General features: G+C 43.2%; 1 protein-coding gene across 1 annotated transcript in view; it reads left to right on the top strand.

The window, feature by feature from the left end:
* Window positions 1–13,032, top strand: part of NSUN3 (NOP2/Sun RNA methyltransferase family member 3) — a 72,165-nt gene that overhangs the window by 39,560 nt on the left and 19,573 nt on the right. The window contains exons 11-12 of the mRNA XM_025216247.1: window positions 6,738–6,791; window positions 7,389–7,576. The gene's annotated coding sequence lies outside the window, so the exon portion shown is untranslated. The remainder of the gene's footprint in view (window positions 1–6,737; window positions 6,792–7,388; window positions 7,577–13,032) is intronic.

Below are 13,032 nucleotides of genomic sequence, written 5' to 3'. Positions count from 1 at the left end.
GCAGGAATAGATTCAGGCCTTACTGCTCAAAAGGACAGCATTTGAGCTAAAGAACATCTTGGTTAACAGTACAAAGCATAAGACAATTTGAGCAGTTCTGATTTCTATTTAGTGTAGCCAGTTCAATATTGTATATTATACCGCTGCGTTTTTGTAGCTGTTTCATAGTGTGGGTTATGCTGCAATACAGAGATTTGTCCTGTGGACACTTTTCACAATTTGCTGACAACTTTTCTCTCTCCTCTGCAATCCCAAAGCATTCCCATGGCAACAAAAGGAATTTATTACATGGAAGAGTAAGTTATCAGTGTGTTTTTTAATTTTTTAATGTAATGTAGTGCCCAGGCCATCTCCTCAAAGAGGGAGCCGTGACCTGACCAGCATGGACACTCATCCTGGCCTCCCACCCTACAGCTGGTCACCCAGTCTGGTCAAGGCTGTATTGAAACCTCCAGCGAGGCCTAGCCCTCTGACCATTCATTGGCACTACAGTGGTTGGTTGGGATCAGTAGAACTTCTGCTTCCCCCATACAAATCCCTGACCCAGAACAGGAAGCGGGCAGCAGGGTTTGTTTTGACTGCTTTGCTATTCCCCCCACCTTGTGCTCTAGCTCTTCTCTCTGCTTAGTTTCCTGGCTTACTAACCTAGCTTGCTCTCTGTCTGCTGTCTGCCTGATCTCCAGATATCCGACTCTGCTTGTTCCTAGAACCTGTGCTCAACTCCATCTCCTCCTGGTTTCTCAAGCCAGCTTTCTCTCTGATTCAGCTCTCTGCCTGATCCCCTAGCTTTCTGACTCAGCATATCCCTAAACTTGTTCTCAGATGGCTCCTCATTCCTCCCAACCCTGGTTGGCACCTCAATCCCCAAGTGAACCCAGACCTGGCTGCTTACGACATAGTATGGCATATAGTAGCTTAAAACTAGGAAGGTCAGCATCTTGTATTCAGCCAGTTCTTTATAAGCCGCAATTTAAGACTTCTTGCAATAAGAAAATGTTAAATTTAAAAAAAATTATATAATGCAAAAAAGCTATATACATATACAGTGTTTAAATGTATGAGCCCCTGGATATTGTGTGTATGCTGTCAGTTTTATTTTTTAAACTCATATTTTATAATCACAGTTGCAATCTCCAGTGTGAGAATGTTGTACATGTCTTTCACACCTGCTTCTTAAGATGTAGTCTCGCCTTCAGGCTTTCCTATTGAGGCAGAATGGGATTAATATACCATCATTCCCTACCGTGTCCCATTGCCTGAAACAGACTCTCGACTGCCTGCAGTCGAGCTGCCTTGCTTCTACTGCTTCTCTAAACTTCTGTTGCCATAGATAGGGTGAGAGCAGTTTGCCCTGAAAACGTTCAAGGTTATCTGCTATAGAGCTTATTGGCTGCCTTTGCCCAGTGAATTCCCAGCCTTCATGGGCTGAACTTGATGCAGTTCCATAGTCACACATTAGGAAGAAGAAATAATCGATATTGTCTGCTTCATTGGGGAGTTATTTTGAAATAGCCCTAAAGCAATTTGAGTTATGTGGTTTATAACAGCAGGGGAAGAAAAGGCAAAAATAATACAATTATAAAGACTGCTCTAAAATATGACTACATTTTTTATTTAGTCATTTCAAGATATATGTATTAAATTTATAATCTGTGTGTGTGTGTGTGAGATACGCACATGCACGCATTCATATTGCTGCTAGTTACAGATCCATAAGTCTGTTGCTAGTTCCAAGGCCTTTTATATGCATCAAGCAGCAGGCTGCTTGACAACCCTTCATTCATACATTGTAAGGCCAACAAAGTCTTTTATGGTCATGCAGTCCAGTCCCCTGTGTAACCCAGATGATAGCACTTCCTGTGCTGAAAACATTTACAGAATTCATCGCTACAGCTGAGCAACATCTAAATCAATGATTCTCAAGTAGGGTTACGCAGACTTTGAAGGGTGCCGCAGGCCAAGTAGGGTGGCTTGAAATCCTTTGAAGGGTGCTGCAGGGTCTAAGGAGGGAAGCACCCTCCTGCCTGGCCCTGTGTGAGGAAGTAAGCCCTGTAGTAAATTAGTTTTAGAAATTAGCTGTTGCTCTGTTCACAAAAGTTATGGAGATGCCTTTTGTCAAAAAAGTTTGAGGGCCCCTGATCTAAATGTTAGGGAGCCATTTATACTACACAACAAAATAATCTCAGAATCTGTTTCCAGGAAGATTTTACATACAGCATGCATGAGTGAAATAACCTCAGGAGGTTAATTGCACCTCATGGGAGATGAGAATTAGAGGCAGTGGCAGTAATTTCTATAGATGCCAAACAGATATTTAGCTTTCATTTAATAGGAATTTACTAAGCTATTTATCAGGTAAGTTTGGCTTTGGAGGTGAATATAAGTAGTTTGAACGGTTGATGTGTCAGTCTGAACTTGCCAAACCATAACTTTAGCCCTTCACCCCTCCTTCCCTCACTACTGCACTGGGGTGCTTTTATTGTATACATTAGATTATGCACAAAGCGTTTCTAGATCGGTGGACAGAAAAGAAACCCATCCTCAGCCTTACATAGTCTCTGAGTTCCCCAGAAGGCAGTCCAGAGGTAGCTTCTGGAGTGGGTGAGTCCTTGGCTCCTGGTATTCTTAAGACCAGGGTTTTGGGTCCATGAACCTTTGCATCCCAGTTGTGTATGATCCTGTCAGAGGGCTATGTTCTGGAAAAACTGGAGGGGGACTTCAGTTCTTCCATGGAATTAAGTGCATCTAAAGTCACATGGAGCAAAGGCAGGCCTCTCAAGCAAAAAACCAACCTTTTCCAGTCAACTGGAATACAGCATGCAGAGTCCTTGAGCCCCAATGATTAGCCTAGCTCCCCAGGCAGTCTCTGACAGGTAAAAGAGCCCTTGCTGTTCTCTCTTCCCACAAAATGCTCGGGATCCTCTTCTCTGGCTTCTCTCTCTCTCTCAAGATACCTCTCTCAGGATACCACCCAGCTCTTCTCCCAGCTCTGCTAAGGTATTTCCTAAAATAATTTTCAAAAGTGCCTTAAAGAAAAACTTCTTTGCCGTCTGAGCCCCCAAGGTGCAGGCACCTCCTCTGGACACTTCTGGATGCTTATCTTGCTGGGATCCTTTAACCCTAGCTGACTTCCTGCCCCTTGAGCAGGGGGCTGGACCCGATGATCTTACAAGGTCCCTTCCAGCCCTAGTGTCTATGAAGTCTTCTGCTGTGCTTTGTGCTCCTTGACTGTCAACCTCTCCAGAGCTGCATTCTGTCTTTTGTCTCTGATTTTCTCCCCCCAACCCTGTCTTTTAGTAGTTTTTACTTTTTGTCTCAGCATCTCCTCACCCTTCCTCCCTCCCCGACTCACACATACCTTTTCTGCTAAGCCAAAAATAAAGCTTTGGTAACCTCTCTGCTGCCCCTCGCCCTTGTGCCTGCCCTGCCAGCTTTGGGTTCCCATCCCCCCTTTCCCCATCTCCCCCTGCCAAAGTATCTGCCGCTTGCCCCTCTACCTGCCCCTTATTTTTGCTATGGCACTGATGGGCTCCATGCACACTGCAACCTGGAGCACTGAGCACAGCTCCAGCTCCAGCCCCACCCTGTAGCAGCGGCATGGAGATAGCACAGCTGCTACAGGGTCAGGCTGAGTCTGTGCTCTGTGCTTCAGGCAGCAGCAAGGACAGAGCCTGCTGGCAAAGGTAAGGGGGAGTGTGGTGGTGGGAGGTGGAGGGAGAAGTGGCATAGTGGAGAGATGGGGTACAGCAAGGGCCTGAGGCTGCAGGAGAGGAGTGGCAGTGAAGGGCAAGCAGCAACTTTGGCTCCAGCCTGGAGACATGGTTGGTGCTAGAGCTCATACAGCCACAGCAGCTCTCTGTCCCTCACGACCTCATACTTGATTCTAAGATGGAGAGTTTTCCCTCTGTTAAAGGTGGGGTGGGGGAAACGTCATCTTTTACTCAAGTAAATATGGTAACAACGCCCAATGAAGTGCAGGAGAAGGTATGCTCAAACTCAAGCCTCTTTCCAAGAGTGTCCAGAGGCAATCTGGTTCTTTTTCAACCTAGAGAAAAAGCATGCAGAACAAAAGATCACCGGCCACCTTAAAACCCTATGGGGATCAACTGTTCAGGGGCCCTTCTGAGATCTGAGAGTGTGCTGTTAGCTTTTACATGAAGTGGTTTGCAGACAAGCCTGCCTGCCCAGGGCCATTCAGTACCTGCATGCGGGCCTCCCCAAGCTCTGTGTCTGAGGCAGACAAACTCAAACAGGAACTTGGCAGAACTGACCACTGCTATTGAGGCCCTGCCACAGGGAAGGTGCCAGGCTTTGACTGATTGTCCAAATTCTACAAGATTTTCTGGCCCCTCCTCAGGCTGGACATCTTGCGCGTTTCCCAAGAGAGCCTTGAAGATGGGATCCTACTGGTCAGCTTCTTGTGAGCAGTCCTTGTACTGCTGCCAAAGAAAGGGGTTATCAGTGACATTAAGAACGGGTATATCAGCTCAAAACAGTCATGGCTTCAGTTGTAGACCCTGAGCAAGAGCCACTACATGCCCGGTAGAGTTATTCAAGATAACCTGTTTCTGCTGCCTGACCTGCTGGCAGCCCCAGAGCTCTTTGACCTGACCACTGGCCTTGAATCAAGAGAATACCTTTGACTGAGTCAATCTTGACTTCTTATTCCAGACTCTGGAAATGGCATTGCTTTCTTGTCCTGGTAATACACCATCACACTGACTCAACCTAGTCTACCTGGCTCTTGGCAAAAGCTGTGGCTAACTGGCTGAGCCTGAACTTCGTTTGCTTTGCTTTGTGCCTCTTGGCTGCAGTGAAAGCTGCTCTTCCTGTGGATATTCTTGCTGCCCTGGAGGACCACCCCCACACATGACAAGACCTCCTGGGTGGCAGCTTGCTACACAGACCCTCCCTCCCTCCCTCCTGCATCACTGCCTATTTCTGTCACAGAAATAGTCTGTCACAGAGGAATGTAGTGATTGATGACTTCAAGTAGTGATGGACCTCAGTCCCAAAAGTGGGGATGTATAAGGTGCCCCTGTGAGGCTGGGTTCCATGCCATGGGTGGTGATGCTGTTCTGTTGTCCCTCTGCTGTGTGAGCTTCCACAACCCTGCTCTATCTCTTGGGGGTGGGGAAGCTATGCCACAATTAAAGATGCTAGGTGTGCTGCATTGGTATTGCCAGCAGTATCTGAGAACCTAGGAGGATAATGGAGGCAAGCAATGTGTGCAGATGTTTTGCTCTGATGGAAAGACCCAATAACATCTGGTCCCAGAAACATTTAAGGTAATATGCAAATCTGGAGTCATCGCAGGCTACAAAGTCAACTGGATGAGAACAATAGCCTTGGCATAATGCTTTCCATCAATTTTATTTGCCCTGTGGAAATTAAAATGGAAAACCAAAAACATAGCTTATTTGGGAATTAAATTAGGCATGTTTTTCAACTGAAGTTCCCACAGGCCAGGTAATTCACAACAGAGAAATTCTGTGGGGAAACAAATGGAGGCAGGCAAGCTAATGGCATGGAAATAGCCATTTTCACAGCTTTGTCATATGTATTGAGGCTTACATAGCTTTTTACTGAAGTGATATTTTTGTCATCACACTTAATCACATTATACCTAGTACATCCTGGGTCACACACATGGGAAAGGAAGTGCATATGAGAGATATCTGGAGCTTAATTATCATTGTGCCTTGTGTTATTTTTAAATGCTAAGACTAAGCAATACTGCTATTTTATATAGAATAAGAACTGTAAAAATTAGATGCAACTACTATGTAAAGGAAACTTTACTGCTTGCTAAATGTGAAGCTTTACCTAATGGCATATGACACAGCTCAATTAAACTCAGTACAGGTTGTCAAAAAGAATTTTCCACTGTAGGTTAGAGTGGAAAAATGTATTACATACACAAATTACTATAGACTATTACACTCAACTAGGGGACTAAATGCTCTTAGCTTTCTTGGTAAGGTTTGAAGTGAGAGAAAGAAGTATGTTGGAAGATGCCTAAAATAGCTAACATGATCAAGACGGAAGCAGTACAATAAAAGCTTTAGAGTACAGCAAGTGCTCTGGGAGATGTACTGGAATGGTTGGTCCCAACTAAACAAATTAACTTTAGATCCCATCCCAAAACCTTTCTGGAAAGCCTGCAACTGTGGGAGGACTTACTCTAGATTTAAAAGGATTTGAAAACAATGATGAAGCCATTTCTTCTTGGTCAATGCTAGTGCTTTTGCTATTGTTAGTTATGATGGAGCTGTAGTGATGATAGAGCAGCCATAGGACAAAACCTGTAAGCAGCTGCTTTAGAGCAAGGTGGGAGTAGAGGTAGAAGAATGCCTTTGGAAAGAAGGTTGTCCTGGGATATTATAACCATGGAAACCTGGGTTGGTGGGGGATTCTTTTGCCTTCTGAGTACAAATATATCTTGAGAGAGAGACTTTGTGCATGGGAAGTGCAAGCTAATTAATTGTTTCCTTTTACAAAGAAATTCAGTCAATTATTGGTATAATATAAAAAAAGAATTCAGGAAGAAAAAGGAACATCGTTGGCTCTACTTTGGAATGAGACTATAGTTGATATTACAATAGTGGGATAAAAGCTCCAAGGGTCATATCTGGTTTAAGTAGACAGCTCTGTTTTGGAACAGAATGTGGCCCTTTAAGAAGTTTACTTAACATTTTGAAATATTATTGATCAGGTACTTGTTCTCTTTCTCTCAGCAAGAAAGTGCGAGGCAGACTCTGACAGCCGCCGACTACTAAACAGAAAAGCAAGTAAATAAGAGACTTATTTACATTTTCAAGGATCACTTTGTCAAAGTGGGCCACTAAGCATGGGGAATACACACACACTAGTTTCATCTTTAAATGGCATCAACGTGTTCCTAATACATGATTTCTGACTGGAGTTGATTTTGTATATGAGCCATGTTAACAGTGACGCGACATCTGTCAAAAAGTGCTTTCATCGGCTGGTCTTCCTGGCTGCCTGTGGAGCCCTGAGGGGGCCTAGTGGGTTTGGCGGGATTTTTTTTCTTAGCAGTATAGTGTGTCTCATGCAGACAGAGTCAGCCATCCCAGAGCTCCCATGGCTTTATTTAAAATTCATTGCAGGTAGTAACTAAAATAAAATTACTTCCGTCTTCAGCAAAAATGTCATACCTCTCTTTCATGGATGAGTAGGTGTGAAGCCACTTTTGAGGGGAGGGACTGGAATATAAAGCCAAATTGGGTGTGGTTTTCCTTTTTATATATGTCTACATAATTCTTTGACAATGTTCCTTTTCCTACGATTATGTTTAAAGCGATCACTTACATGTTTCCTTCTCATTGTTGTGATACTCATAAAACCACTTCGTCTCTGATAATTAGATGGACACAGGAGCTTTGTGATACCAAAGTCAACCAAGTAACATGGTCAAGTGGCAATGCTGGGTCCAGAACCGAAGACCCATTGCTCCAAGGACATGGGCCTGGAAAGCTTCTGTTACCTGAGGGTCCTGAATAGCTGATTGAGTGTTTGGGATTTAGCTTCTATATGAAAACTGCTGGAAGACAAGGTAACTCTGACTTAAGCAAGACTGACTTTCCTTCCACTAGAGGGAAGTCCAATGCAGACAATCTTTCTGCCACTCATAGATGGATAGAACAATTTATACATAAATAAAGGATGTATATAGTGGACAGCTTAGAAAGATGCCTTGTTGACTTTTGATGGACATAACATTTGTTGGCATGACCCTGCTTCTCAAAAAACCTAGACAAACCAATGACAGAGAATGATGACAAGCCATTGGAGATTTATTAGCATGCAATACCTGAGTAGCATTCTCAGAGATCCCAGAGAGATTTGCATGGGCTGTATCTGCTTCTAAGCCATTTTTTATGCTTTGCTTGTATCATATTTATACACCAGCATCAATCAATGTTGGGCCCTAAATCCCTGTAGCACAGCTCATTTTCATCCTGTCTCTGTTTCAAGTAATGTACTTCTCCACTTGAGAAAATAAGAGATGTGTGTTTGGTTCCAGGAGAGCTTGATGTAGAGATACCTTTCACACAATCTTATGCTTCAGAACAGTAAAAGCAGAGTAACAGGGCAAGGCTTCATTTTTTATGAGTTTTAACATAGGAAATGAAAATTCTTATAGTGTCATTTCCTTTGTACTTAAATCTTTACCTGTTAGATATGCATTTTGTTCGTTGAGGTGCTCGGACATAGGTTAAGAGTGAAAGAAGCCTCCCTTCTGTCTTGTGCATTTTGCAGACTATCTTAAATATTTTTTAACACTGGTAAATAAAGGCAATAGGAAGTAATTGGCAAAGAAGATAGGGTTGATAATAAATGGATAGTGATCACTCAACAAAGGGTTGTATGCAGCCAGGTGGAGTGCAAGAGGCATGTGTATTTATGATGTAGAGTAAGTGGATGATTCCGATGTGGGTTGTTTCATTAGATTTTTGCTGTGGATGCCAGTGGAGTACCATTGCCCCCAAATCCCCATCATTTGTTGGGTGATGAAATGAGGACTGTTGTGGTAGAGGATCACGTATCACAAGTGCATGAGACTCCCATATTCCTTCCAGCAGGGGAACATTATAGCTCTCCCACTGGGAGTTCACTTACCTCTCTTCTTGACAAGAAGATCTGCTCCACTTCCTGCTAGCGGTGGACCAAGAAACAAGGGCCAGAGCATCACTTCTTCTATCTTCTTTCCTTTTGCCATAAAGAAAGATAGGTAAATATATTAACTAACAAGTATTTTTCACAAAATATCTGCTTCCAATTGTGCAAAACTAAAATGTAGGAAATACCAGCTAGTAATTCAGTTGTTTTCTAGGTGAAAAATTTGAAGACAGCTCAGAGGTTTTTTTTAAAGAAAATAACTAGTAGAACAACCCACTAGCAGCTCAGCAAAGGCTGCTTCCCTGATGCTGCCACTGCCCAGGGCACAGAATTTTCCTATTATACCTCTGACTATACTTCTGCAGCCTGGTCAAACCTAGATAATGGCATTTAACGGCTATGGGTGGGTCACACCACACCATCCTCAAGCTTCCTCCTCCCAGTCTTTGCAAGTGCATACACCAAAGCAAAAATTATTCTGTGACTGGCTATAGCTCTGCCTGGAGATGCATTTATATTTGTGCTTAGCATTGCGCTGCATTTATGTTGCTACAGGAGAAACTGAGAGGTCAAGATTTGGAGGCAGTTCAATGAATAACAGCAAAATATATTAATGAGCTGAAAAAAAGGGGTGGAGGCTGTGCGGAAATAAGACTGTAATGAGAGACTAAAAGCTGAACCTGAATAACTTGGCCAAACAATGATGTGGAGACATAAGTGCAGATAGTTGAATGATGTGTCTGTCAAAGATGAGGAGACAATTACCTTGGTGCAGAAGGGCACTGCTAGGATTGATGGCATAGAATGAAGAAATAAAATGGAGCTTGGCTGCTTGGAAAACCTCCTTAAGACTGAGTACATTATGGAATCATTCCCACAGGGGAGTAGTGAAAACCAGATCATTTGAGATGTTTAAAACTACGTTGCACAAAGTAGTAGTAAATGTACAATAAGGAATAATCTTGCATTGGCAAGAACTCGCCTAATAGGGCTGTTTTAGCTGTAATTTCTACAATTCTATGACTAGCCAGGGAAATGTTTAATGTTCCTTCCTGCTATAGCGGCTGAGAACGGAACAAAGGAAATTGACATCTCCAACAGAAGTGTAATTCATTTCATTACTTCACATCAGGCTTTTATGTAGTCACACCTGTAAAGTGCCCATGTGTGCACACAGACAATTCATCTTTATATACTGCCATCTATTTTAATGGGAGTGGTATCTGTTTTCAACATATACTATCTATTTTTTCTTCATGCAATAATCTCCAAGTGTAAAGAACTGTGTGGTGTTAGCCCTAGCCATCTTTGGGGTTTAGGTGTCTTACTTTGACAGAGGTGCTTACCTCAAACCAAAACTCTCAACCATGAGCCTTCTCCTAGAGTTAAATAGCAGATGCTGCCCCTATTACATGTAAGAGGTATAAGAATCCCATTAGGAACCTTCATAAGCCAGGGCACATTTAAACCCCTAACACCCAACGTTATAGAGATTGCCCTAACCCTCTAGTCCTAGAGTCACATTGAGATAATGCTGTCAGTCTCTCCCCTTGAAACTGCCTCACTTTGCACTAATTATAGATTTGTTGAGCCAGGCAGAAAGAAATATGGCTTCTGGGTGAGGCCATCTCCATCTCCCCACTGCAACCTCCTTCAGATGGAAGATTCAGGTTAAAATCTGGCTTTTGCTGAAGATTTTCCTAACACTAGTGCCAGGGTGTCAAAGATATAGCTCCTGGGCCAGATTTGGCCCACAGTGCTGCCCATTGGAATTGGACTGGACTCATTTGCCACATGCACCATGGGAGACCAGTGTAGGACACCCACTGCATGTGGTGCCTGTGCCAGATCAGCCCTTCATGCTGGATCCGACATATAGAGCTAGTCTTGTGGACTGGCCCCATGACACTCATCTGGCCTATGGGATCTGATGAATTTGACACCCCTGCCCTTGGGTAGGCAGAGATCACCAGGCTAGAGGGCATTCTAGGTTGGGCCTTTGTCAGTCCTTCCTGTTATATTGTTCTTCTTCGGGCAAGAGTGAAAGTGAGTTTGTGTGTATAGCTGTTTGTGAGATTGATCTTGTGTCCTGGTGGTTAAGATGCTCCTTTAGAAAAGAAGGTGACTTGGGTTCTGGAGCCTGCTTGACTAAGTCTTAAAATGGAGCATTTTCAACAGGAAAGGTGGAAAAGGTGCCCTCGGGAGTACCCTGTTGTAGCCTGGGGCTGAAGGCACTTAGTTAGAAAAAATGGAAGTTCTGAGTTCAAGTTGCTTCAGAATGAAGACCATCTGGAAAACTTCTGGCTTTGTAGTGTGGCAGTAGACTTAGGTGGATGGGCTATGTTCATCTCTGTGCTCCCCAGAGCACACTTTACCCTAGCCCTAAAATGACCGGTAATGGGCTCTCTTGACTCTGTCATCTGGTGTTTTGGCACTGCACTAACATTTGGCACTAACATTTTTTGCCACCAGTTAGCCTGTCTTCTTGTCCATCCATACAATTCTGAAGGGCTGCAATGTCACCATTTCTAGCTGCAAGCATGAGGCAAAAACAGAGAAGAACCCTTACTGTTGTGTGCTGAATCTTATGGTGGAGGCCTGGTTTGTAGAATATTTTTGGTCTGCCCTTCTCAATCTGGTGTGGGGAAAAATATTTCTCCCCTAGCTGACAAAATGATGCTAATAAATATAGCACGTGTATGCAGGTATACAGCAAAAAAGGACATTTGTCCCACTAGTGCTTATTTTGTTTGACAAGCTAGCATGACTTTACCAGGCATACACTGCCTTATACAACAGAAGGGGTTGATTGCATAGTTTTTCAATGCAAAGACAAGCCATTAGTACCATATTGTTCAGATTATAAATCAACATTGCATATGTTATTTCCACATTTTCAGGTTCAAATTTAGGAAAAGCAGTTTGTTTGTTTTTCTTTCTCTAAATATAAATAAACTGCAGATAAAGTCCTTAAGCTGCTATTGCTCTTACAACATCCCACAGGAGAATAGAAAGGAACCAAAGGGTTAAAGGCACTAAAAGTGTGAACATTAAAAAATTATATTTAATTTTAGTGTTGTGCCAGAAATGTTCAGGCTTATAAGTCTTTTCCAAATAATAAATTCACCCTCCACTGTTAAACAAACAAACAAAGAAAATTAAAGACTCATTTAAAGCCTATTTTAATTATTTTGAACATCCATCCTCCTACAGGGTATCCATACAGGATGGCTTCCTACCAGTTCACCTTGTAGGCTGTTTCATGCTTCCTGGTGGTGAGCTACCACATGCCATGCTTCAGAAGTAGAGATTTGAGGCTTGAAGCCCAGAGGTCACAGAATCATAGAATCATAAGAAATCAAGGGCTGGAAGGGACATAGAGTCCCTGGAAGATCATAGAGTCCAACACCCTTGTTCTGGGCAGGAATACTGCTGAGAACCAATGATTCCAGCAAGGTGTCTGTCCAGTCTCCTCATGAAGACTTCTAAGGCTGGGGACTGCATCACCTCCTTGGGAAGTCTATTCCAGATTCTGGTCACCCTTACCGTAAAAAAGTTCTTTCTTGCATCCAACCTGAAACCATCTTGATACTTCAATTTTATATAGGGCTTTGAGAACTTCTGAGCTTCTACCTTCATAAAAGCCAGGGAGATCCCACAGGGAACTGTAGGGTTGTGGCAATCTTAGTTAGCCAGCTATTGTGACTCTTTCTTGTGTTAACTGAGCTTGCTACTTCTTTGCCATCATGATGGATCAGATGACCCCGTGTGGCACAGTTAAAGCAAGCAGGACAAATAACCCAGCATAAACCCCTTAAGGGCCACCGCCCACTGCAGCCTTAAGGGGATCTGCTCTGTAATGTAGAACTATATTGTTCTGATGATAGGTTGATCCCCATGTATAAGCCAACTGAATTTTACGTTCTCTTTTGAGGGGATAAAAGATTGACTCATGTTTGGAGCAATATGTTATGTAGCATGACAAAGACCCATAGGCTTGTGAACTAGTTGCACCAAAATCAGTGAAAGGAGAATTTGGACTATTGTAACATAGATCATTTTGGGTGCGTCTATACCCTAGATACAGTAGCATACACTACTTCCTGAACCAGAAGCAGTGTAGCTGAGGTGTGGCACCACACACAGATGGCTTGTCAACTTCTGGTTTGGAGAACAGTATGGATGGAGCAGTGTGGCATTTTTTTTCTACATGGCACTACCCGGCACAGTAAAGTTAGCAGTATAAACATGCCCTTTGAAGCACTTCCTACAAATAAGCTACTTTTCACTTATAGTGCCCTGAGGTAAAGCATAGATTCATAGATGCTAGGGTCGGAAGGGACCTCAATAGATCATCGAGTCCGACCCGCTGCATAAGCAGGAAAGAGT

The sequence above is a fragment of the Alligator sinensis genome, unplaced genomic scaffold, assembly GCF_000455745.1.
Source record: "Alligator sinensis unplaced genomic scaffold, ASM45574v1 scaffold1217_1, whole genome shotgun sequence".
NCBI classification, from domain to species: domain Eukaryota; kingdom Metazoa; phylum Chordata; order Crocodylia; family Alligatoridae; genus Alligator; species Alligator sinensis.
The sequence above is the reverse complement of the archived record's forward strand: the minus strand, read 5'-3'. Positions and strand labels throughout refer to the sequence as shown.